Source organism: Engystomops pustulosus, chromosome 3 (assembly GCF_040894005.1).
Source record: "Engystomops pustulosus chromosome 3, aEngPut4.maternal, whole genome shotgun sequence".
Classification (NCBI taxonomy): Eukaryota; Metazoa; Chordata; class Amphibia; order Anura; family Leptodactylidae; genus Engystomops; species Engystomops pustulosus.
Genome location: NC_092413.1, coordinates 156,723,114 through 156,749,430, shown reverse-complemented (window position 1 = coordinate 156,749,430; position 26,317 = coordinate 156,723,114).

Here is a 26,317-nt window from a genome sequence, read left to right as displayed (position 1 = left end):
ATTACAACAAAATAATGTTATTGTTTGTATTTATAAAAAGTTATACAACTTTCCAATATACTTTCTGTATCAATTCCTTACGGTTTCCTAGATCTCTGATTGCTGTCCTGCTATGCCTTCATCTAGTGGACAAAAATCCGACCAGGGACACACAAGTGTACGGCTAGTTATAACACACGGCTCTGATTTCTCTCTAGGATACTAATTGTGTGACCATGGTCAGATTTCTGTCCACTAGATATAGACATAGAAGCTTTCTATAGAATGACAGCAAGCAGAGATCTAGAAAACCACAAGGAATTGATACAGAAAGTATATTGGGAAATTGTATAACTTTTTATCATAAAAACAATAACATCAATTTGCTAAAATGGGAAGACTCCTTTAAACTTCAGTCATTATAAGACCTGAGTCTGCAGCGACTGCATAGATTGGTCTGGTGAGAAGTTAGAAGGAGTTTATTACCTGTAGTAAATAGACCTGGCGGTCACGTGCTCGCCAGGTCTGAAAGGGTTAACCAGAGACGCTGAGTAGTTTTCCCTTGTAACTGGGACTCTAAAAGGTGTCCCAGTTAAAGTGGAAAATGGTATAAATGAGTAAATAAAAATGAAAAAAGTAAAAAATAACCACACAAATAATATGTAAACAAATATATAGAAATACACACTAATATTCCCCAGTAAAATATTTTAAAAATCCCCCGCTCCAGGATGCAAAACATTGCCATAGTCGTCCCATTTACCCTCGAGTATACATTGCATTGATTCTTAAGCCCCATTGAATAATTGTTTGCTGGTCAGTAACCTAGGGGTAGTCTACTGTGGTCCTGTGGTAGCCTTTGGATGCCACATCATGTGATGCTCAGTGGTTATGTACCCTTGCTCCTTTCCTATGCCCAAACTTTTTTTTTGAGAAGGGGGGAGTAATTATAGAATAAGGGCCACTAACAGGTATGACAAATGTCACCTCCACGGGAAAGGTTTGGCAGCTTAGGTAATGACAATAATTGACATATGAAGTTTTCATCATGTGTTGTGCTTCTTAATACAACCCAACACACCCATTCTGATCAATAACACCATACGTGCCCTGTGCCTCCCTTCCTGCTATATAAAGCTGTCAGCTACTCCGCAAGCAGCTGCTGTTTGCTAGATTATATAATACAGAAATCAATAAAGTTTTCTCCTATCCCAGTCTATTATAAAGAATTTACACAGAGACAAATATCCATGCAGTCATATTTTTTAAAGACGTGGCTGCCTCTTTTAATGCTAGCATGAGCACTGGTTCACACGTGAATCTTAGTAATGCAGTTAATACTCAGCTCTATAGAGAGCTCAGACCACTTGAACACCGCTTAGAGACTTCTGTACCTGGAAATCTGGGACAATATTCTGAATAGTAGAAGATCAAGATCAAAAGATTTTAATGGAATAGGTTAAGCATCATGGTGGCTTAGTGGTTAGCATTACAGCCTTGCATCACTGGGGTCCTGGGTTCAAGTCCCAGAGTCAACATCTGCAAAGATTTTGTATGTTCTCTCGGTGTTTGCATGGGTTTCCTCCGGGTCCTCCAGTTTTCTCCCACACTCCAAAACATACTGGTAGGTTGATAAGATTGTGAGCCCCATTGGAGACAGAGACCGATTTGGCAAGCTCTGTGCAACGCTGTGTAATCTTATTATTATTAAAGTTAGGATTTCTTATTATTCTATGTAGAAATTGTTAATGTATACAGTCTATAAAAGTGGGTTGTTTGTAATAGTATGCAAAGCAATGGAGACTAATAGCCATGGCTGCAGGAGTGCAAAGACATCCTATTGTTTGGTGGTTTGTGCCACAGTAGCTTGCAAGTATATGTGTGGTATGTACAGGCGGTCCCCTACTTAAGGACACCCGACTTACAGACAACCCATAGTTACAGACAGACCCCTCTGACCTCTGGTGAAGCTCTCTGGATGCTTTAATATAGTCCCAGACTGCAATAATCAGATGTAAGGTGTCTGTAATGAAGCTTTATTGATAATCCTTGGTCCCATTACAGCAAAAAATGTTTAAACTCCAATTGTCACTGGGGCCAAATTTATATTTGTCTGGATCTACAATTATAAAATATAAAGTTTCGACATACATACAAATTCAACTTAAAGGGAACCTACCACCACAAATCTACCTATAAAGGTAGATTGGGTGGTAGGTGGATCATTGGGACGTGAGGATAGCCCTTTTAAGGGCTAATCCTCACGTCCCTGCACTTTTTTGAGAACTTTAATTTGATATTTATTCAAATTTACTTATGTGGCTACCGGGGCGTGGAGTAGCCGCTTATGAGATTACACGAGGCGGCTACTCCACGCCCCGGTAGCCACTTTACCCCTCCTACTCACCCATCTTCGGCGCGCAGCTCCGCGTAGCTGCGCGCCCTCGTCCGGGGAGCCTGCCGTCTGCGCATGCGCAGAAGAGCAGGCCCGCGCCTGTTTCGGAGTTGTGACCGCGCAGGCGCGGGCCTGCTCTTCTGCGCATGCGCAGACGGCAGGCTCGCCGGACGAGGGCGCGCAGCTACGCGGAGCTGCGCGCCGAAGATGGGTGAGTAGGAGGGGTAAAGTGGCTACCGGGGCGTGGAGTAGCCGCCTCGTGTAATCTCATAAGCGGCTACTCCACGCCCCGGTAGCCACATAAGTAAATTTGAATAAATATCAAATTAAAGTTCTCAAAAAAGTGCAGGGACGTGAGGATTAGCCCTTAAAAGGGCTATCCTCACGTCCCAATGATCCACCTACCACCCAATCTACCTTTATAGGTAGATTTGTGGTGGTAGGTGCCCTTTAAGAACAAACCTCCGGACCCTATCTTGTATGTAACCCGGGGACTGCCTGTACATCTAATTTTGATGTAACAAGGCCAATAAGAAGACAGGATAAGGATCCTTACTATCCATGGGTTGCCCAGGAAATCCTATTGTTGGAAAGGCTATGAATAGTTGATCAGTGGTCCCAATGTAGATCATGGATGTAAACATAGGTCAGGGATCTGAAAGCAGTTACCTCCATGTCTCCATAGTGGTGGGATCACTGCAGCCACTGAACCCTATGAAATTGAATGGGAGCGAAGGCTGTAGTCACTACAGGGACACTGAGTCATCTGCTTGTGTTTGTGCATCATGTTTACACCGTCCCAAACAGTAGATCAGTCCCTAAACCGAGTCTCAGTCCTTCACCTTTAACTTTCGATGGCTTATCCCGAGGGTAGAGAACTTAAAGAAATGAGTTAAAAAAATACTATTAAGTACAGTGTATGGAAATCTTTTAAAATCCTGACATTTGTAACAATGAAGACCTGCAATGGGCTGTGGAGATATGATATGTGTGATACAGAGATTCTTTATATTCTTAATTAAAGTAAATAGTTTGTATCAGTTCTGGTATATAATATTTTTTGCGCTGAGGCATGGTGGATATACCTTGTGCTCCTTCCAGATGATCTGAATGTGTGTTTTCCTCAATCCTTTCAACAATCCTCCTTAATTACCCATTAAATAACAAACTAGTTAAGTAGTAAGGAAATATTCATGTATGACTTGGAACCGTTGACAGCTTGGATAAGAAAGTACAAGGACACTTAAATGCATAAGACAAAGAAGGGAATGAATCTCAAATAGATGAAGAGGAGACACATTTAGGTGAGTGGGCTATGCCAATGCTAGGAGCAGAACATTGGCACAATTCTTATGCTTGTCCTTGATAATTTGATGATTCACTCTAAAGGAAATCTTCATCAAAATGATAAACCAGGGAACTTACTCATAGATCCAAACACTGTGACTGTGATTATCTTATATTGGTTATCTATGGCTCCCTTTCTTCTAAAATCAACTATTATAATTATTCTAATGAGCCAGCAATAGCAGAGTCTCTCCTTGCTATAGCTTCAAAGGCTGTTGCAGTGTCTAAGGAGCACTACCCCCTCCCACTGTGTGCTGAAAAGAGATCATATGAGGCAGAGAGAGGGGCAATTGCTGAAGAAGCAGAGGGGAAGGGAGACAGTGTAACAGCCTGTGAAGTGGCATCATGGGGGGGGCACTTTGGTAACACCCCCTAGAACCCTTTTTGTTTTATTAGAAGTTTATTTTAAAAGTTTATTTTAGAATGAAGGAGGCTATGGATAGCAAAAATAATAAGATTACCACAGTCACAGTGTCTGGATCTATGAGTAAGTGCCCCTGGTTTATCATGCTTGATTTTGATGGTAGATTTCATTTAAATATCTACTAGCATCCTTATTACAGCATCATCCCTATATATTTAGTTCTTTTAGCTATTCACTGTCAATACAAAAGTGAGAAAAAATTTAAACAAGTTGCTGCTCAGACCTTGGTGTTATTGGGTAGCAGATTTAACATTTACTTTACCAATGGTCCTCAAAACCCATGCATCATATGGTAATATATAAATATCTATGTACATTTATTATCATCTTAGTAAAGACAGCATTAGTCACCAATGGCAAAACACAACCCAGCAAGTTACCAGAACTATGTGTACCCTACCACCACAGAAATCTATAAGATAATACCTTTCAAATGTAATCATATTTTACTTTTCAAATTTAATCTTATTAACTAATTAACTACTTAACAATTTATTTTGAAAAGCAGCTTAAATGAGATTCACAATCCAAACTGATCAGGGGGGTAGAACTATACTTATGCATCCTTAGACATACTCAAAGGACATAGTAAAGGAATAATACACACAGTGATGTCACGGTACAGAGATTTAAAAAAACAACAACGATATCACTGGGCAGGCATAATAAACACAGTGACATCACAGTTTTTGAACAGTGATGTCACAGTACAGATGTTATATACACAGTGATGTCACAGTGCAGGGATAATACACACAGTGATGTTACAGCACAGGTATATCACAGTGCAGGGATAATACGTACAGTGATGTTACAGGACAGGTATATCACAGTGCAGGGATAATACGTACAGTGATGTTACAGTACAGGTATATCACAGTGAAGTGATAATACACACAGTGATGTTACAGTACAGGTATATCACAGTGCAGTGATAATACGTACAGTGATGTTACAGGACAGGTATATCACAGTGCAGGGATAATACACACAGTGATGTTACAGTACAGGTATAACAGTGCAGGGATAATACACACAGTGATGTTACAGTACAGGTATAACACAGTCCAGGGATAATACACACAGTGATGTCACAGTACAGAGATTATATACACAGTGATGTCACAGTGCATAGATAATACATACAGTGATGTTACAGTGCAGGGATAACACAGTGCAGGGATAATACACACAGTGATGTCACACTACAGGCAGAATAAACACAGTGACATCACAGTATTTGTAAAATACACACAGTGATGTCAAAGGACAGAGATTACATACACAGTGATGTCACAGTGCAGGGATAATACACACAGTGATGTTACAGTGCAGGGATAACACATTACAGAGATAATACACACAATTACGGTATGTCACAATACAGGAATAATTAACAAAATGACACCACAGTATATGGATAATACACAGTGATGTCAGAGTACTATCATAATAATTACTTTTGGATAAGAAAGACACTGATATTAGAGAACAGGGATACAACCTACTGTTATATCAAGGTACAAGGATAATCTACTGAGTAATGTTGCAATACAGGTACACCACATGAATAATGTACATCATGATATCATAGTTTAAGATTAATTATTAATTTAAAAAGGGATGTTGCTATGAAGGGTTAAGTAATACATACAACCAACCTAAGTCAAGTTTTTTATGCCCTCTTTATTGTTGCTCCCTCTGTCTGAGCTGATTCATGGGTGCCATAGCAGGTGCTCGGCCAACTAACCTGCTAGTTATGCCTATGACAGTGCACAAGCTCAACCTAGAATACTTGCCCTAGCTCTATCCTCACTAGTCCTTATTAGGTATCTAATCTCACCTATCAGGGGTATGTAGCAGGTACATAAGTTGATAATTTTTTTCTAGCAATTAACAGTAAAAAATGTTCTATTCTCAATATGTCATTATTTAATTGTAATAAATGGTAGGTACGCCCCAAACTCACACAAGGTGATTGTGTATCTTCCAGTGACCAGGGGTCAGAGTCTTGTTGTATTTGTACACTCTCTGTCTATATACCGGTGGCACAGTCCATAGAAAATAAACACAGGTTAGGAGGAGGAAGTGACAGACAGTGCCCCCAGATTACCCATCTAATACTGGGAGTATGTGAGAAAGGTTAAAAGGTGACAGGCTGACTGCCTATTGTCTACCATTGAGAGCAGTCATTGATCACTATCTTATACAGAGAAAGGTGGAGGTTTTTTAGTGTTTAATCCTTGTCATCCTCATCAGCCTCATAACTATGATGTCTATGTTTATATATATACAGGTAGGTGAAGCTAGTTCTCCACTAGACAGCTTTATTGTCTTGTACAACACATTGACTGCATACATTAGAAGTGAGCCTTATATTTTAAGCTAATCCACCTCTTCACAGACCTTTGGTTACATTTTATATCAATTGTATTTAATGAAAAGTTTAAAAAACTAAATAATTTTAAATACATTTAATTACACAGATCAGAAGGTTTAGGCTCATATTATTGGTTGGAAAATTACACTATAGCAGACACTTGCCAAAAGTTACTGGAAAGTAAAATAAAAGGATACCTCAATATATAGAATCCTGTGTATAGGTGAAACATTATTACCCGTATATTTTGTTTTTCTTGCTGTTTTTTCTCTCCTTTCTCTCCTGCACTTATCACTATGTCTGATGACTCAAACAAATTCTTGATAATGTATGATTTAATTGACATATTCATATGACATACATATGTATGTCACATGACATATACATACAGAGATAAAAGTATTCTTGAAGGGCCTCACCACATCAGATAAAAATCAGTCACAACTGGCAATTTTGGTGGTTTCAGCCAAAAAATATAGCATTATGGGGCCACACAACTAACTCCCAAATTTTACCTTAAGGCATATTTTTCTAATAATAATCATCATCCTTATTTATATGGTGCCATCATATTCAGCAGAGCTTTACAGATGATGGTGTTCATATACAAACAAAATAAGACTATACAGAGTAATAATAGCCTTATGAAACAATAGGAGTGATGGCCCTGCTGGCAAGAGCTTATAAGGAGTATTGGGGTGACACATGACATATATGTTCTTCTACAAGGGTTCAGCCATTCTTTAAGGTTTTACAATAAAATTATTAACTAGATTAATAATGATGCATGAACTAGTCATCAGCCGCCATCTTGTATACAGGGACTGTTAGTGATATATTCCTCCACAGAGGCCATCTTAGACCAGGAGAACCAGCGGCCATTTTAGTATTAGCCAGGGGTCATACCAGGGGTCAAGCACTGTCCAGCTAATGTCATGATTCAAACTTAATTTTTATGTACACCTGCCAGCTTCTCTTTGACATTTAATGAGAAGCAATTCTGTCCTTCACTCTTGTCCTATATTTTTGCTCTAGCACCTGCTTATGTTTTGGCTTGCCCAAGTCTTCTCAGGGCAATTAGTATAAACAAGGCCTCTGAGAAGAAATAGTTTATGATTTATTAACCTTTTCGGAGAATGTCCTGGTAAGATTCATCATGGCCAATTGCATTGCAGTATTCTATCATCTGTTCAGGCCTGTTTTATGCTGATGACTCTGTATTTGATATATGCCGCTGAGCACTAATGAACTGGAGAGAGATTCAACATTCACTAAGAGACTGGTGTGTCTTGGGTTTGTGCTCTCATCCAGGTACCAGGCAGCCATGAAAGAGTTAATTACAATGGGGGTTGGGATTTGAGCCCCAGAACAGATTTGAGCAGTGAACTAATCAGTTTAGGAGACAGAAGTGGGCTAATAAGAGAACTGCATTTTCCTTTGACAAGATATTATACGTTTTCTAACATTCACCAAGACCTTTCATTTTCAGAAGTGTCATGTACTCTTTAAAGGGGTTATCCGGGTTTTAAAAATTTCTTATGGCTGGGCTGGGGAGGGCTAGTTAAACATAATAAACATGTACTTACCTCCTCCGGCGCGCCGATGTCCCGCGCCGCGGTCCCTTCGATCCGTGTCACTGTTTGTTTACAGGGGTACGGAAGCCGGCTCCTCCTATCCGTCCCTATCTCTCAGCGTTGTAAGCACTGAGAGATGGTGTCGGATAGGAGCTTCCAGCCGGCCGGAAGCTCCCTGTGTGCCCCTGTAATGAAACCGGCGCACAGAGAAGACCGGCCGCGGAGCGGGACATCGGTGGCGCCGGACGAGGTAAGTAGATGTTTGTTATGTTTAACTAGCCCACCCCAGCCCGGGCCTCAGTTATTTTTAAAACCCGGATAACCCCTTTAAGTAAGCCCCATATGTACCAGTGGCAGTGGCTACTAAAATTGTTCCCTGTAATTTTGCCCAATGATTAAGGTGAATTAGGGCCCCATATTGGGGATACAAGTTCTAGATTCTAGACTACCTATTATAGTTATTATAAGCTTATGTGGTTCATGTTCACTTATAGGTTCCCCCTACCACCATATTTGCATGCCCTATAGTCATCGCTCTCCTACATCCCATGTAATAGCCAGTACTACTCCCCTGTAGTATTATATTTTTTACAGAGCAATGTCTTAACATAGCTGTGAATTGATTTTAATTGTAGATTGAATGAATCATAATGAACCATAATTCTTATGCCGTGTGATCGACCACATTAAGCGCAGATTAAGTCACACATCTCTGGAGTTGGAACCTAAACTCTATATGACAATGCAGTAATTCCAAAACAACATATGTGAATTAGCACTGATACGAGCAGTGGTTTAAGTATTCTATAATGAGAGCTGCCTAGAACAGCTCTGATGGGCTTCATCAACATGTAACAGGAGATGGAAGTCTCTGATTTGTACTTTTTACCACCCAGGATGTATAGTTATTAGAACAACCATCATGCTCAGAGGGTGTTTTTTGTGCATGTAAAATGCTATAAAACCAAAAATACCAGGGGCACAGCAGGGGCACATTTTAAGAAAGATTATACCCATTGGTAAAGAATGGAAAAAATTAGGCACAGCGGGACTGCTTTTGAAATAGAAGTAGATTTTCTGTTTACAATCAGTGTTTCCTTAGTTTACCTGCAACTTTTTGATATCATCAATCATTATCAAAACAAATAGCTGAGCCTTTAGGTTGTAAGTGTTTGTCGCTGGTTGTGTGCACCTGATATTTTACAGCAGAGAACAAAGTATATGGTATTATTATATGTTATATTATTAATCTCCTGTATTATAATGTTATTACCGTGGCTGAACTGCATACATTAGAAGTGAGCTTCGGCAGTGAAGCATTGTATGCTTGTCCACCTCTTTACACCTCTTCACATCGGCTGCAGGGTTAACAAAATATATTTCAGGATTTTGATGCAAGCTTTCAAGTTTAGGTTCCACACCCAGTATTCAAAAACTTTTTGGAAAGAAGGCTTTGGAATGTGCATAAAAAACTGGATTGTGTGTCCTAACTCTTAGGCCAATACAGACAAACGTGTTCAACCCATGGAAAGAAACACGCCTGAGTCCATCTGATCCTACAGACTGCACACGTTGCCCAGGACAGGAGTCCTTGAATCATACAGAAATATGATGCAAGGACACCCTGTCTGCAGTACAAACTGCAACAACAGCACTATAAGAATTGTACCCTTGTCTGTGCTGTAGTTCGGCCACCATACAGGGAGTCCTTGGACCAGATTTCTGTATGATGCAAGAACCACTGACCTGTCCAATGTGTTGAGTCTGTGGTATTGGACCAACATATAGGTCTGTTTTTACAGGCTGCACCCTTTTGTGTGCAGCTGGCCTTATATTGTGTATAAATAAAAAAAATTCTGGGTGATATAATTTACATGTTGACTATTTTCAAGGGTGGAACCTGAAGCTAATCTGTAGGTCCTGGATCAGTGGGGACATTTATCACAATCTCACTTCAGTATTGTGGCTTCAAAAAGTTGCAAAATAGAAAATTTGCTAAATTTTGTGTTAACTTTATGGACTTATCTCCACTTTTTCAAAGTAGTTGAGGGAGTGGTTGTGGCTAGCCTAAGTAAGATTTGTCAACTGATTTTGCAAAAATGTAGCAATTATAATGAAGTAAATAAGGGACATTTATACTGCCTTGAACTTGGTTTTCTGACCCACACGCCACTTTCTCTGAGAGTCGGTGCTACGGGGAGTTGGCGTCCTAGAGGGATTTTCTGTTGGACACTGGTGCCCAATGCACAATTTGTTGTGTAGAATGTGGAGGAACATCCCTGGACAGACTTAAAGGGAAACTGTCATCAGGAATTGGCATAATAAACCACTACCAATATATTATCAAACAGCATGACACCTTCTAGTTTTTGTTTCTTTGATGGTCCAGTGTGGTGGCATCATTCAGAAAATCATCTTTGAAGTGAGATATAAATTGGTTGTATAAAGTCAAGGAGGAGGAGAGTTTAACACTAAAGTCAAGCTCTGAACGTCTCCTCCTCTGTGATTGACATTGTGCATCAGACTTCAGGAGATCTGGTAAGTGATCTCCTTTAATGCAGGACCATTAATTACAGTGAAGGGGGCTTTTGGAGGAATAAAGAGATTGATTTTTGAGTTAAAATCTCCACATCCTCTACTTTATACAAAGAATTTTCATCTCAATTTAGAGTTGATTTTCTGGATGATGCTACCAGGCTGGGCCATGAAAGAAACACGATCTGGAAGGAGTTCAGCTGCTTGCAGGGGCGTAACTTGAGGGGGTGCAGAGGGAGCGATCACAACCGGGCCCTTTAGGTTTAGGGGCCCATAAGATGTCACTTTCCCATATGAGAAGACAAGTACTATAAACCATACATTATAGTCGGGGGACCTGGCACAGGCTTTGCACTGGGGCCCTTCAGCTTCAAGTTACACCACTGGCTGCTTGACAACATAATGGTAGTGGTTTATTAGGTAGATTTCTGCTGACAGGTTCCCTTTAAGGTTGCACCAATTTTATGTAACTGTTCCTAAATCTGACACATCTTTACATCTGTAGATCTCAATTTAATGAATCCCCCCTCAGAGTATACAGGCAGTCCCTGGGTTATGTACAAGATAGGTTCCATAGGTTTGTTCTTAAGTTGAATTTGTATGTAAGTCGAAACTGTATATTTTATAATTGTAGATCCAGACAAAAAACATCTTTGCACCAGTGACAGTTGGAGATTCCAAATTTTTTGCTCTAATTGTACCAAGGATTATCAATAAAGCTTCATTTCAGACACCTTACAGCTGATCATTGCAGTCTGGGACTATAGTAAAGCATCCAGAGAGCTTCACCAAAGGTCACGGTGGGGAGAGGGGTCCGTCTTTAACAAGGGGTGTTTTGTAAGTCGGGTGTCCTTAAGTAGGGGACCTCCTGTACTTCTCTTTTTCTTCTTTATGATAAGTAGATTTTTTATGTTATGTTATGTAAAAACTATGGAAAAGAAGATTGTAGATAAGTGAACAGCTGATATATTTTTACATCCCATTTTCACCATGACACTATGACTGATTTCATTTATTCCACTGTAGATTGTCCATTGTAGATGCAACCGGCCAGAGGTTTTGATGAAACATGTTACATAGTCTGGCACATGTATGGGAATGAATAAATGAAGGTAAGGGACAGAAAAAGCTGCACGCTTCCCAATCACATAATTTTGGTGCCTAATGTAATGATGGCAGGACCTAACTGTTTTCTTTGATACGTCCATGCATGCTGGCATCTGCTGCATCACACGGAGTTAACATAAAAGAAAGTGAACCAAAGTTAAAAATTACCATAGGCCAGACAGGAGGACACCTGCTGAAGGAACCCACCACTGACAGACACAGCTGGAGACCCCAAAAATGAAAGCCATGCAAACAAGTGACAGGGCAGCATGAAATCAGCTTTTGTCTTTTTTTTTATTAACAATTACAGTATGCGAAAATCAGGGGATTCTGAGAGTGGGCAGAAGTCACATTTCAACCCGGCTGTGCATATAAAAAGCTCAAGCGTCGAAGTGTGCCTTTTCTTTTCCTTTCTCTTCCCCCATTTTTTTTTTTTTTTGAAAACAGGAGCATGTTTGGAAGCTTCCCTGGTGTATTGAGGAAAGTGGTAATTAATGTAAAGTGAATGAGGGAGGAATACGGGCATAACAATAGGAAGTTTTTTTTCTGGTGTAGGTGAAAGCTTTGACGAAAGAATGTTGTTAAAAGATGGCTACTGAGAGGCCAGGAGATCAACCCCAGGTACTGGTGACCTTTTTTCTTTAGATAGGTAGCATTGTGGTTTGTTTTGTATCGCTCCTCTAATACAATACAGTTAATTTGCACCAATTTCATTTTGTGTATGCTTTGGGTTTTACCAAGGCTTGGCTCTTTGATGCCTCTTTTCAGCAAAGCGTTTGCTCAAGGTTCACATGATGTTAGCTTCTCTTCTTTTTCATTTACAACATCAATAGGATTACAGAGAATGACTGTGTTGCCTAACATCAATGATATATCTTCAGGCTACTAGAAAGCAGTTCTCAGAAAGTGCACCTTCTAATATTTTAGAACCTCCACAGGCTGCACATAAAACAAGTATTAAACACAAAAAGCTCAGAAGGATCCAAAGAAAGGTTATACTCACGCACCCTTATTCATCTTAAAGACCTGGTATCCAGACAGGCACATATCAGTGGAGCTACACCAGTAGGCATGAAACATGTATGATATGGCTATTGAGAAGAAGCAGAAACAGAGGCAGGAGCACCATATGTGCAAATGGCCCAATTTGGTAAGTGGGTCCAATTTTACCCGAGAACTTCCTACTGACTGGTGGAATGAATTATTAAATTATGAGGCTCACAATTATTTGTGGATTGGTCTGTGGTGAGATACTGAATTATGAGCTTTCAGGAGCTGTCTGTTCTCTAATCTAACTAGGCTGAAATTAGTAATGCAAGTGTTTACAAACAAAAATAATTGCCTTGAGTCTGATAAATAATTGCCTTTAGTATTTACCAGATTATTTAAAAAAAACATGGGACTTAAACACAGTAACCCATCACAGACTCACTTTTCATATTACAAGGGCTCTACAAGAGATTACATTTTTCTTTTACACAATATTATAAACCTTCTCGCATAGAGAGGAGCAAATTGGACAAAGTGAAATTTGATCAGAATTTCTGTGAATCTATGTATCTGTATTTCCAAGCAAAGTCACATGATTAGGAGGTCAGGGGAACCTTGACCTGAATTTCCCTGCTCATGGCAGAAGACCAAGAAGATTCCTCCTGGCACCTTTATTCTTCCTTTCGCTGACTGGTGGTGAACTAGACTTCCCAGGCGGCGCCCGCCAAGCTGCACCCTCCATGGATGTCTGTGTCAATGAACTTACTGTTGATTAGAAACAATAACACATAATGGAGACTTATGTCACCCTTGATAAGGTTGATATGACATATAGAAGATGCACAAATGATATCACCGGGTAAAAACTCCACATCTATTTCTTCCAACACCCAATTACACAGGGCAATTTTATCCAGCCAAGCTTTCACATGTTATCTATAAGTAGAAGGGTATAAGTACCTGCCAGAACCTCTGGTGTTGGCATTTCCCTAAACTCCATCAAGTTTCATTCTTCTTTCCCTCAATATCCTATGTCGAGAGAGCAACCAATAACCAACCAATATCGCACATTTTAAGATAGGGGAAAAAAGAGTGATCTAAGCTCTGTTGAAGTTGAGCTTCCTTCCCTGGATATAGTTATAGATTTAAATACAAGCTTTAACATTGAAATTCTTTATTTCGCAATCCACACGGATGGCTAAATTCAGTTAGTGAATGCAGATAAATGTTCTTACATGGTGTTTGCCCCATATCCGTGTGGAGTATGGTTACCCTATGTGCACTGCTAAGAGACAAGTGTCTTTGTACAGACTGTTTACCTCCTTGTCCTCCAGAAGTGTCCTTCTGAACTATGACTATATTTGGATTTTTCCTTAATAGGAAAAGATAGTCACCCGGTCCTGCTAAAATCTACCAATTGGCGCAACCTTACATTATAGTGGTTTTTGATGATAACACAAGTTTTTCCTATTGCTTTTGAAAATGTGTTGTGCCCTCCACAACAGTGTGAAATATAGCAAGTAACTTCATATTCAGCATCTGATGGGTCTAGTGAGTAATTCTGTGACGGAGCATAAATCGCAAGTTGGCACTGCTGGGCCATAAAATTCACTTTATATTACTTTTATAAAACCTTAAATGTCCACAGGGGGCGAAGGACCATAATGAAGCAATAGCCCACGTTTAACTGCAGGATAGTAAAATCCTTTAATCCAAGAGAAGAAAAGAGATGGGCCCCTCTTGCCTTAGCAAAGAATAAAAAGATTGATGAGGGCTAGTGTTAGAAGTCTGCATAGGAAGTATACAGAATTTCCAGCCCATAACAAATCACACAAGGTGGAATATGATTAATACCGGTAAGTGAGGTATAGACTGATTTGTCCATTGCCAGTTATAGATTAATGTATACCATTGTGTTATACAAAATCACAACCAAATCTAACTTTGTCCAGCGAATTTAGCTGCTATGAAGGCAGATGGTCCACCTTTTGATCCTACACTTTCAGAAAGCCTTTCTAATAGGAATGAGTGTTATAAAAAGGCCAGCATTGTTCAGCCTTCATTGGACCCTTAACTAATGTGTGATTACCTCCTCTCCAGCTGAGGGGCCCAGCAATGTATCACATATCCAGTGGCCCTTAAAATCTGAAAGTATTACCCAGTGAATAACATACAGAGGTACTGACCAAAGTGGAGAACTACTTTAAAACTCTAGCAAGTTGTAACCTGGGGTGTCAATTTATTGGGGATTTGTACACATTTATCCACAATTTATAGTGTGTCTGGCAAATGTCCTTGTGGTTGCTACATCAAAAACACAGACACATATTTTCTGTATGGCGGCACCTGTTTGTAGCTTTTCTAGAGCGAAGAAACTGAATGATAAATTATCAATGTACTCAAATTCTTTTGTTTCTTCTAATTATTCTTTTTAAAAATTACTTTCTTTGAGTTGTTTGCTGTTTCTTATAAAGTAGTCTGTGAATTCTAGGGTTTGGCTAAATCTGCTCGAAGAGTAACTAAAACTTGCATAACAAAAAAATAATATAAGAAACCAGTGAACTATGAAAGTTAAAAAATAATTTATTATAATGTATTGTATTATATTATTAAGGAGTTTTCCAGGGCTACTATTTTCTTAGTCGCAGTCTTGCCCTTCCCTGGGCTGTGGGTTCTATTGTGGTTCTGCTCCATCCAATTAAATTTGGTTGAGATACAATACCAGACTACTGCCCAATACAGAAACAAAAATATGTACCTGATAGAACTGAAAAAGTCAATTAAGATGATTATATTATCCATCTCATTGATATTATTTGTTAATTATTCTCCACCTGTAGATAAGGTCAATTGATGAAAAATTATACTTTATTACCAAAATTATTTTTATAGACGATCGTTATCAAGATATGCAGTAACTTGAAGTCAGTTTTATTGTAGTAAGCAAAGTTATTTTACATTTGAGATATATATTAAAAGGAGTTTATGACAACATAGTCCTAATTATGGTGACAATCCTTTTAACTACTTTATAACGCAGGACCAGCATGCTTATCCTGATTATTAGGCAGTTGAAGCCTACGGATGAATATGCCTGTCCTGTGTATTGTGCATGCTCTGTCAGTGAACTCACCTGATCAGGATTAGGAGACTAGCTGTAACACATAGACTAGTTCCTGCTGCATTTTCTCTGAATGGAGAAAGCTCATTTCATGGCCGTTCAATCCTTTAACTGTTGTGATCAATGTTGACCATCACAACTGAGGAATTGGATCTTGCAATCATGGAGTTCTGTTAGCCTGCACATATGTGGTTCCTCTGTAATTCTAGATCTCTGCTTGCTGTTATTCTATAGAAAGCTTCTATGTTGACTTCCAGTGGATAGAAATCTGTCCTAGTCATGTGATGTCACAGAGGTGCACAAGCCGTTATTATCACACGGCTCTGATTAATCTCTGTGACATTATGAGCCATTAAAATTCTTCCTAATCAAGTGAGGAAGGGACTTTCTAACGCATTTCGGTCACAAAATTCCCTTAGTCTTAGCAAGATGCGAACAAAGGATATAATATTTAACCACAGTACCATGATTAATCCTCTTTTGCCTAATAAACCTATGTCAGATAAAGATGAAAAAGTAATGGAAGTTGAGGATGAAAAAAACAAAAACAGCCTGTGTCTCCGAAGTGTTAATACATATATTTTTTACATATTGCATTTCACTTAAAAAGGAAATGCCATAGATGATCTCATTCAAAGATGGGAAGCTAAACACACCTGTAATGCTTCCTTTGGGCAGATTCTGTTAATGGATTGACCTATTCCCAATTTAGCAGTGATGAGGTGCGCCAATATTTAAAATACATCCATCTTCCCTGGAAAGACAAGTAATAATCATTTAAAATAATCTGATTACTTGACCTATACTTTCTCTCCAGTATGCAAGGATCAGTTTCACCTCTGACCCCAGGCTACCCCATAAATTGTGTGCTGTCCCTAACTTGGCAGGTGCTTCATTTACAATTTGTGTGTGGTAGCAGCACAGCAATTGGCTCATTCCTAAACCAAATTCTCTCATGGAAGAAACAATGACCTATCCATTTAAATGCCCTGACATTTCCTGTAGTTACTGCCTTGCCACTTGGAGTGGAGTTCACATGATGGACTGAGGATGACCATTAGGTGAACCTCTCAGATATCTCTTGATGTATCTGACATGTAATGGATGCGTGCATCACAATAAGGATTTACCCAAGTATTTTGTGGATATGTAAACTACTTCTCTGGAGATCAGTAACTAAATACTTCAGATATGTTCCTCAGCAGTTTACATAAGTCATTGAGTAATGGTAGTGATAGATCACTGGAGACTCTTGTTCATTTTTCATTCCAATGAACTACATTTTGAAGAAGAAGTTTGAAAATAGAAATGTCTATTTGTAGGCTTTAGCTGTAGAGTCTGAGTCCCACAGAAACCTTCCAGAAGAAAATTCCACAACCAAGATTCATCTATGAAGAAAATTTCCAAGCTCCTTGTAACCAATACAAAAAACCCAGTAGCCAGTTGCCCTGCAACATTTCAGGTTTTGCTCATAGCTGGTGTCCTTGTTGGTTGCGCTGGCAGGTATATTTTGCAAATCACATAAACAAATGTCAATGTTTTGCCCAAGACCGATAATAATGGCCAGATATGTATAAAATAAGTCAGAAATGTAGATATGAAATATGAAAAATATGAATGTACAAGATATGAAAAATGTTGACATTATTTCAGTGATGCTCAATATTGGAAAAAGGCAAAAGGTGGAGCGGCACCGTGTGAAAAAGTAGAAGGGTGCAGGTCTTCGTCGGGGTCCGACAACCCCGTTGGTCGTAGCGAAAAAGCAACAAGTGAAGCAAAAAAGCAACAAGCATGCTTGATAATGTCTTCATAGAGCAAGACGAAACGTTGCATCCTTTTCCATGGTGGAATAAATCAAACTTTTTCACTTTAATCATACGGAGTGCTGCTTCACTTGTTGCTTTTTCGCAGTGATGCTCAATATGTATTCTTTGTTTTGCAGGTAAAAGAGAACATTTGCAAAACAGAGAAATGAAAAACAACTAAAAAAATGAATTGGTGTTGAAAGAAAACTGCAGGAATATATTCACTCATTCACCAAAGACTACAGTATTGTCATACTATAATAAAAATAAAGCGGTTCTATCTTGGATAATTAGAAGAATAAAGCTCCCCAGTGAGTGTCTGAGCATGCTCTCCTCTGGTGTTGGGAGTTAGGCACCCTGCACACAAATGTGTTCTGTCCGTGAAATTGGACCCATGTGCCAAGCACAGTGCAGTGGGCGGGAGTCCTTGTATCACAATCACTATAATGCAAGGACTCTTGTCCTATGCACTATTCTCAGTCTGTGGGATATGACCAGCATGCAGGTCTGATTGCAAGGACCAAACACCCAGGAAGTCAGATGCAGGAGGTCGTGGGCAAACTTGGAGCATAAGTGAAGCGCTAAGAAATTTGGTATTGTTATTACTGTATACATATATACATGTGGTCCCCTACTTAAGGACACCCAACTTACAAATGACCCCTAGTTACAGATGGACCTCTCTGCCCACTGAAATTTCTGGTGAGGCTCTCTGGATGCTTTACTTTAGTCCCAGGCTGCAATGATCAGCTGTAAGGTGTATGTAATGACGTTTTATTGATAATCCTTGGTCCCATTATAGCAAAAAGTTTTAAAACTCTAATTGTCACTGGGGCAAAAAAAATTATAAAATACATATTTCCGACTTGCATACAAATTCAACCTAAGAACAAACCTTGGGAACCTATCCTGGGCACTGCTTATATATATATATATATATATATATATATATATATATATATATATATATATGTATATATATATATATATATATTACATACACTGCACTCTGCTGTGGTCCCCATAACATGTAGATGTATGCCATTTTTGTGGTATTCCACATTTTGTGTTTATGCAGTTTTTCAATTTAACTGGAAAATAGCAGTGCACGCCTTTACATGGAGTATTTATTTATGTCCTTATCAATCTATCTATCTAAAACCAAAAATGGCTGCACACCAATAGCGCAATAGAAAAATGTGTTGCTACTTTATTCACCCAAAGGGAACGTTTCGGTTCCTGAATATTTTTCTATAAAACTATTGGTGTGGTGCCATTTTGGATTTTATTTACTGATGGATTGATCAAGTCCATGGTGTGCACCCCCTGTGGTAACTGGTGCTACTGGATACCTATAATATCTATCTATCTATCTATCTATCTATCTACAGACTTCAAGCTACTTTTATATAAAAATGCAAATGTAAAATGCAAAATTGAGTAAAACAGAAAACCTAAACAGGTGCTAAGGAGATCCAGATGCTACGTCTTTACAAGTATGAAGTCCCATAACCCCCATAATCCTAAACAATGCCATGAAAATGAGTATTCCTTTCAGGCACCATATTTTCTAAATACTAATCAGCAAGATTTACAGGATAACAAAGGCGGCTTACAGGAGGGTGGGTGGAATTATAATTAAATGCATGAAGCATAATGCATTGATTCAGGGCTACTGGCTACAATGTAATCCAGCTTTTTCTGTACTGTAGCATCCTTGTCAGCTGACGTAAAGACCGCCATTGAAGTGGTTAGGTGCAGATATCCATACATACAGTTTAAAGAATAACTCCACCCAAGAGGCAGGGTGTGGACCTTGACCAACATCTATTACAGCATGGTTACAAGCTTTTTTTATTTAATAAGAGATCACATGCTCAGTCCATGGATCAAGGACTGTGATGACCAGACACTGCACCATGGACAGCACTCTAGGTATCATAGTGATAAACAGTGTAATGCATAGAGCCATTTTTCCTGTATGACAACCAGTCTGTACTGAAAACATAATTACGCTACATGCCCACGAACATGTGACCGCCCAGCCGTAGTCATGGCGCCATGCTGTCTATGGGGGAGCAAGCTTGCACGACGGTCGTGCATTGTGCCTTAGGGTTGAGCACTGTTGCCCTTAGGCTATGTGGTGACTCCTTGAATGGTATATTAGTATTATATTTTGAGTCGCATGCCTGTCACAATGTTTGGTCCATGATTCATGGACCAAGCATGTTTGCGTGTTTTATCCCAAAATTTCCAAATTCAAGACAAAGCAGGGGAATAAAATATGATTGACATGTTTTGAAACTCCAGTCCTTATTCCCACCCTGGCGAAGATTTTAGCGATAACCTCAAGTGAAGACTATAGTTAATATGGACCATCACTCCCACTGCCACGCCACACCAAAACCACTTGAAAACAGGCTTTCCACATGTCTTGTCAAGGTATGTTAAATTTCCCCCACTTTCTTTATCAGAAAGATGCAAAACTAAAAATTTATAAAAAAACTGTAAGGGAAACATAGATAACAAGATACAAAGTTTAATGATTGAATAATATAACATTTAGGTGGGTGTTAACTACGGGGCAATTTGAGCCAATAAACCAATAAAGTTTGGCGGTTAGGTCCAGGGAACTCAAAGTTCGATATTTACCGTATATACTCGAGTATAAGCCAACCCGAGTATAAGCCGAGACCCCTAATTTTACCACCAAAAACTGGGAAAACCTATTGACTCGAGTATAAGCCGAGGGTGTAGTATACAGCCAGTCCCCATGTAGTATACAGCCAACCAGCCCCCATGTAGTATACAGCCAGCCCCCAGTAGTATACAGCTTGCCCCCAGTAGTATACAGCTTGCCCCCCAGTAGTATACAGCCTGCCCCCCAGTAGTATACAGCCTGCCCCCAGTAGTATACAGCTTGTCCCCTTGCAGTATACAGCCTGCCCCCAGTAGTATACAGCTTGCCCCCAGTAGTATACAGCTTGCCCCCAGTATTATACAGCTTGCCCCCCGTAGTATACAGCCTGCACCCAGTAGTATACAGCCTGCCCCCAGTAGTATACACCTTGTCCCCTTGCAGTATACAGCCTGCCCCCAGTAGTATACAGCTTGCCCCCAGTAGTATACAGCTTGCCCCCAGTAGTATACAGCCTGCCCCCAGTAGTATACAGCCTGCCCCCAGTAGTACACAGCACAGCCCCCAGTAGTATACAGCTTGTCCCCAGTAGTATAAAGCCTGCCCTCATCAGTATACAGTCTGCCCTCAGTAGTATACAGTCTGCCCTCAGTAGTATACAGCAGCCCCTATTAGTATACAGATAAAGAAATAAACTTAATACTCACCCTCCGTTGTCCCGATGTTCGTCGCGGCTCCCGGAGGCTTCCGATCCCCATCGCGTCTCCCGGCGGCTTCTTCACTCTTCTCTGGCCAGGAGATCGCGCTGGCCGTCGCACACTGTGATGCCGCGCTGTTGCCGCTGATGACGTCATCCACGGCGACAGCTTCGCATCACAGTGTGCGACGGCCAGCTCGATCTCTCGGCCAGTGAAGAGTGAAGAAGCCGCCGGGAGCCGCGACAGGGATCGGGAGCCGCAAGGAACATCGGGGACACCGGAGGGTGAGTATTAATTTATTTATTTTTATCATTGACTCGTGTATAAGCCGAGGCGAGGTTTTCCAGCACATTTTTTGTGCTGAAAAGCTCGGCTTATACATGAGTATATACGGTACCTGAACTTCAGATCTGTTAAACACTACTGGATATGGATATATGAACTGGGCCTAAATGTGAGTTACAACCCAAAAAGAAATTAGCACAGATTATCAATTCAAATGCAATAACTCATCAAAGTACTGCCAGAGCAATTTTATTAAACCTACAAAAAGCGTAAAAGTAGTGAAAGATTCACAAATTTGCAAATGTCCAGTTCAAGAATTTGTGATTCTTACAACGACTACACAATCTCCACACCAATTGAGCATGTAGAGGGCAAAGAGAGGTGCAGTGGCCGGCGGAGGGGGCATTCCCGTCCTGTCCTTGCGTAAATTTAAAAAACCATGAGTGCCAGAGTATAGTAAATCTCCCCCATAGTATCAAAGTCTACTTAAAACATTAATAGACACTAAACCACACTGTATCAAATTTCTTAAGTTTATTAGGACACCAAATGACACATATTAAAAACACCCCATTAAAAAATGTAACAACATTAAAAAAAAAACAAGGGCGGGTGACGATACTTCCCAACGCTATAAATAACTCTTGTGAACCTTAATTATAATTCAATTATGGCATATAGGGTACATATTGACCTTGTGCTAACACTTCTGGGCATATCTGACCCCAAATTTTAGAATCTCTGATCCCTATATGGGCACACTATTATCTCTGTCTTCCTTGGTGCTATAGCCTAGGGATAGTTTTCCCGATTTAAGGAACAGCTTGCGGTCGGGGTGGCAGCTGTTTAGGGCTGCGGCTCCGAAGTTAGGACTTTAGGGTGACCTAGGCCCCAGGCACTGCTTAAGGTTCCTATCACGTTTCTGCCCAACATTATCTGTTCCTATGCACCCCGAAGCTTACATGTTATGCACCCCGCCATCCTGTCTCTCCGACTTTCATGGGCAACATAGCTACACTGAGGCAGGCTCGAGGTATGTTTGCTTCACAATGCATGAAATCAAATGGTACCAGTACCAGTGCTGTGCAAAGTATAAATAACAACGGTCAGATCAATATTCAGTAATACCAAGCAAATTCCACGTGAGCTGAGCCCAGTCCAGCACGGCAATGCATGGTTCTCATCCAGCTTCGTCAGGGGGTCATCTTGACCGTGTTGCTGGGGGCATGGCCTTGCAGGAAATAGCCTGTGCACCAAAATATTCTATATTTTGGTGCAGCAAACTAGACCAACTAATATGAGATGCAACGTATGGCCTGCCAATGTTATACTGCACCAGATTCTTCATCCAGCATCATACACAGTGATTAATCTGGCGCAGCAGTTCTACGTTGTTATATCCCGCCAGTCTGTAGTCACCGGGTGTTAGCTGCAGTAGAACCTGATAACCTGCAGTGATTTACTGTGACAATATAGTGGATGAAAGTTCTACAAATCCCATCTACATAAAGCAAAAAACCTGGTTAAACCATAATAATAATAATAATAATTCCTTTATATAGCGTACACAGATTTCGCAGCGCTGCACAGAGCTTGCCAAACCAGTGCCTGTTCCTAATGGGGCTCAGCATATAATCAATGAGCGTTTGAACAAATTGTTGCCGTGAAAAAACCCCAAAAGTTAATTCCACTCTCCCATAGAGGAGCAAAATCTGGACTTAAAGTAGCAGACATTCTGCAGCCATCCTGACCTGTGTATCCTGAGTTTAGGCTATTTGCTATATAAAGTCAGGTACACAGGGGGGATATTTGTTGCAGGTTAGTTGTTCCAAAATGGTCTGCATCAACAATGTAGTCACAGCATGATTGATGAAGTGCCAGGAACATCCGAAACCTCTAAATCCACATTTGGGTCCTTCTACCACAAGGCGATAGCGCGGTCCGACTTCCCTGGAACAGATCACCGCTAAGAGGTGGATTCCGACAGCCGCCTGGAAAGACCACTTAGAGCGCTTCACTAGCGCTACAAGGTGAGAGTCTTTACCGGCTAATTATCTAACAACTAACTCTACATACTACACTAGGATAGCACTTTCTTGTCTCCCTTTTCCTACTCTTGGCCATACATTTGGTGCACTCTTGTTCTCCATAGATGGTCACCAGGTCACTTTGATGAAATTTAAGCAAATCTCATTCACTTGCATGAAAACAAATTGTGAATATCGTGAATACTGCACCAGGCCACATGACTCATTCAGTATAAGTTTCCACATTAACAAATTATTAACTTGCATTATTAAAAAAATATGTCATACATTTGATAAACCCCACTATGTGGACTCCAGATACTTCATACATAATGTACTATAACAAGGAATGAACTCACATACTTGGTGTTTGCACAACACACAGTAACGCAGACATGTGACAGCACAGGACATCTCTTTTCCAGGAAGCAGTGCTATGAAGTGCAGAAAAGTGGTTTACACTTTACTCTTCTTTGAAACTATACATTTTCAACAGTGGTGATTTCCGGACAAACAAAAAATAAGTTTATATTAATGTTGTTGTTTGTACATTATTTCAGCGCAGTTCTCTAAGGAATTAAATAAACCACTAATCAATAGGAAAAAAAAGCATGAAACAACAGTCACATTGCGATTAGAAATGAACTATTTATTAACAAATTGTCATGATTTTGCAACCATAAATGAATATGTTCATCTTCAGAACAACCTTCAAGGCGTGTAGTGTTTAGATGCGCCTACAGGTATGAGGATCTTTATCAATGATTAACAGTCAGGAGAAATCAATGTGGGTTGGTTTTTAAATCAGATTGGATGGAAACAAATGTTGAAATCCACACTAAAAATATGCAGCAGAAATTGAGAAGATATAAATTTAAAGTGTACAACATTAGTCATGGGCTGCTTTAACAAATTTCATGGTGCAGCCAGAGTGTGCTTGTATTCAGGGTCTGACTGGGGGGCCAATGGCTCACCAGTGAAATTGATTATTGGGGCTTACCTACTGCTACATGGAAAGATTACCTTTATATTCTTGGGTGGACACTCTCACCTCTCATATTGTGGTCACTCATCTCCCCCTCATATTGTGGACCCTCTCCTCTTCTTATATTTTGGCCCCTCATCTCCACCTCATAATGTGACCTCTTATCTCCCACTCATATTGTGGCCTTTCATCTCCCCCTTATATTATGGCCTCACATCTTCTGCTCATATTGTGACCCCTAATTTCCCCATCATAATGTGGCCCCTCTCAACTCCTCCTCATATTGTGGCCCCTCTCATCTCCCCCTCATATTGTGGCCCTTCTCTCCTCCCCCTCATATTGTGGCTTCTCTCATCTACCCCTCATATTGTGGCCTCCTCTCATGCCCCCCTCATATTGTGGCCTCTTGTCTGGAGGTGGCCTTTTATTCATGTTTTTCAGATCCATATATGCTGTAGCCAGATACATAGATACATTAAAGTAGCTGCAGCCTGACATTACTGAGGTGTGAGGGCCCATGTTTTTTGGGTCTTCACAGCTCTATAATACCAACCTGCAGCTCCCACAGTACCTGACTATTTATAGAAAGTTAAGTACTGGATTGTATCCAGCATATAATAAGTAACATGTTATCTACACTATACAGTGTATAAAGCACAAAAAACTAATTTTTTTAAAAATAACATTTTATCAACAGGCTATTTTAACCCTAAGGGGGTCTTTTTCAAAATGTGGTAACTCATTGGAGGTTATTACTGTCCTACTATCTAAATCTGTTCCATTCTCCAAAAGCCAATAGACACCCCTTCCAAGTCCTGAACTGTGCCCCTATTGCAGTTACATATCATGTGCAGGATATTACTTCATTCTAGAGAATCTGTGTAACACAAAAGATAATGGGGCTTATTTACTAAGGGTCCACGGGCGTTTTGGGATTTGCACCGCTGTGACCGGTATATAACTGGAGATTGTGTCGCACGTGATCGGATTGTGGCGCGGCTGCACTGGCTATTATGCAACAGAAGTCAGGGGGCGTGCCATCGGACAGTCCGACTGATTCGGACTGAGCGAAGGATTTAACTTTAAATTGTGTCACAAGATCAAGCACTTACATGCACCAGGAAGAAGAAGGTGAACTCTGGTGGACCTGAGCAGGGAAGTGACACATGCAGGATATCAGGCGCACGATTGGAGTGAATCACGGCAGAGTGCATTCCACTTGGACAATGCACTTTCGGGGAACGCGTCAGGATAGGTGAGTAAATGTGCCCCAATCTTTTTTCATCATTTGCTGGACACATCAGTGCACACTGATTAGCAAAGGACACGCAGATGTAAACAATGGTTCCCACTAATGCAAACGGAGATCATGAAAATCTTTGGAATTAATGCTCAAATTCTATTTGAAATTTATACTGCAACTGAATTTTTTTTTCTACTATGCAAAAATTATTTTTGCACTGGAATATATAGCAAGCGACGGTACCACTCATTTCTACGCTTTGCTTTGGACAGTTCTTTATGATAGGGTTAAACCGGAGAAATGTTTTGCCTTTCAGCAAGGAACGCTTTACACTACGCATACTACACATTACGGTGTCACAGCGTCATGACAACAGTAGGCAACATCATGTGTCATACATATAATGATGAAACAGCAGGCGCCCCGGTTTTGTCACCAACCAACCTCATCATGCGTTTTTGTTCCTGACCATTTTTCCCTCTATAAAAACACGTTTCCATTATCTGCACATTTTCCTCCGCGCTCCTGTTTCCTAGCAGAGGCTTTGATAGAGTAAATGCAGAGTCTTTAGGATTGTCTGTCTCCAGGCTCTTTGTGTGAAGGGGGTCTGGAGCAGATCCAGTCAGCCAGGAAGGAGTGAAGAGTAACCATTTAGCAATGTTTAAGAAGTTTGAATTGAGTAGTGACATGACACGTCTAACGAAGTGTGCCATTCATACAACCAAAGGAAGGAGGGGGGTTTGCTGTCATACTTCTCACATGTCATTATAGCAGTTGGAATACT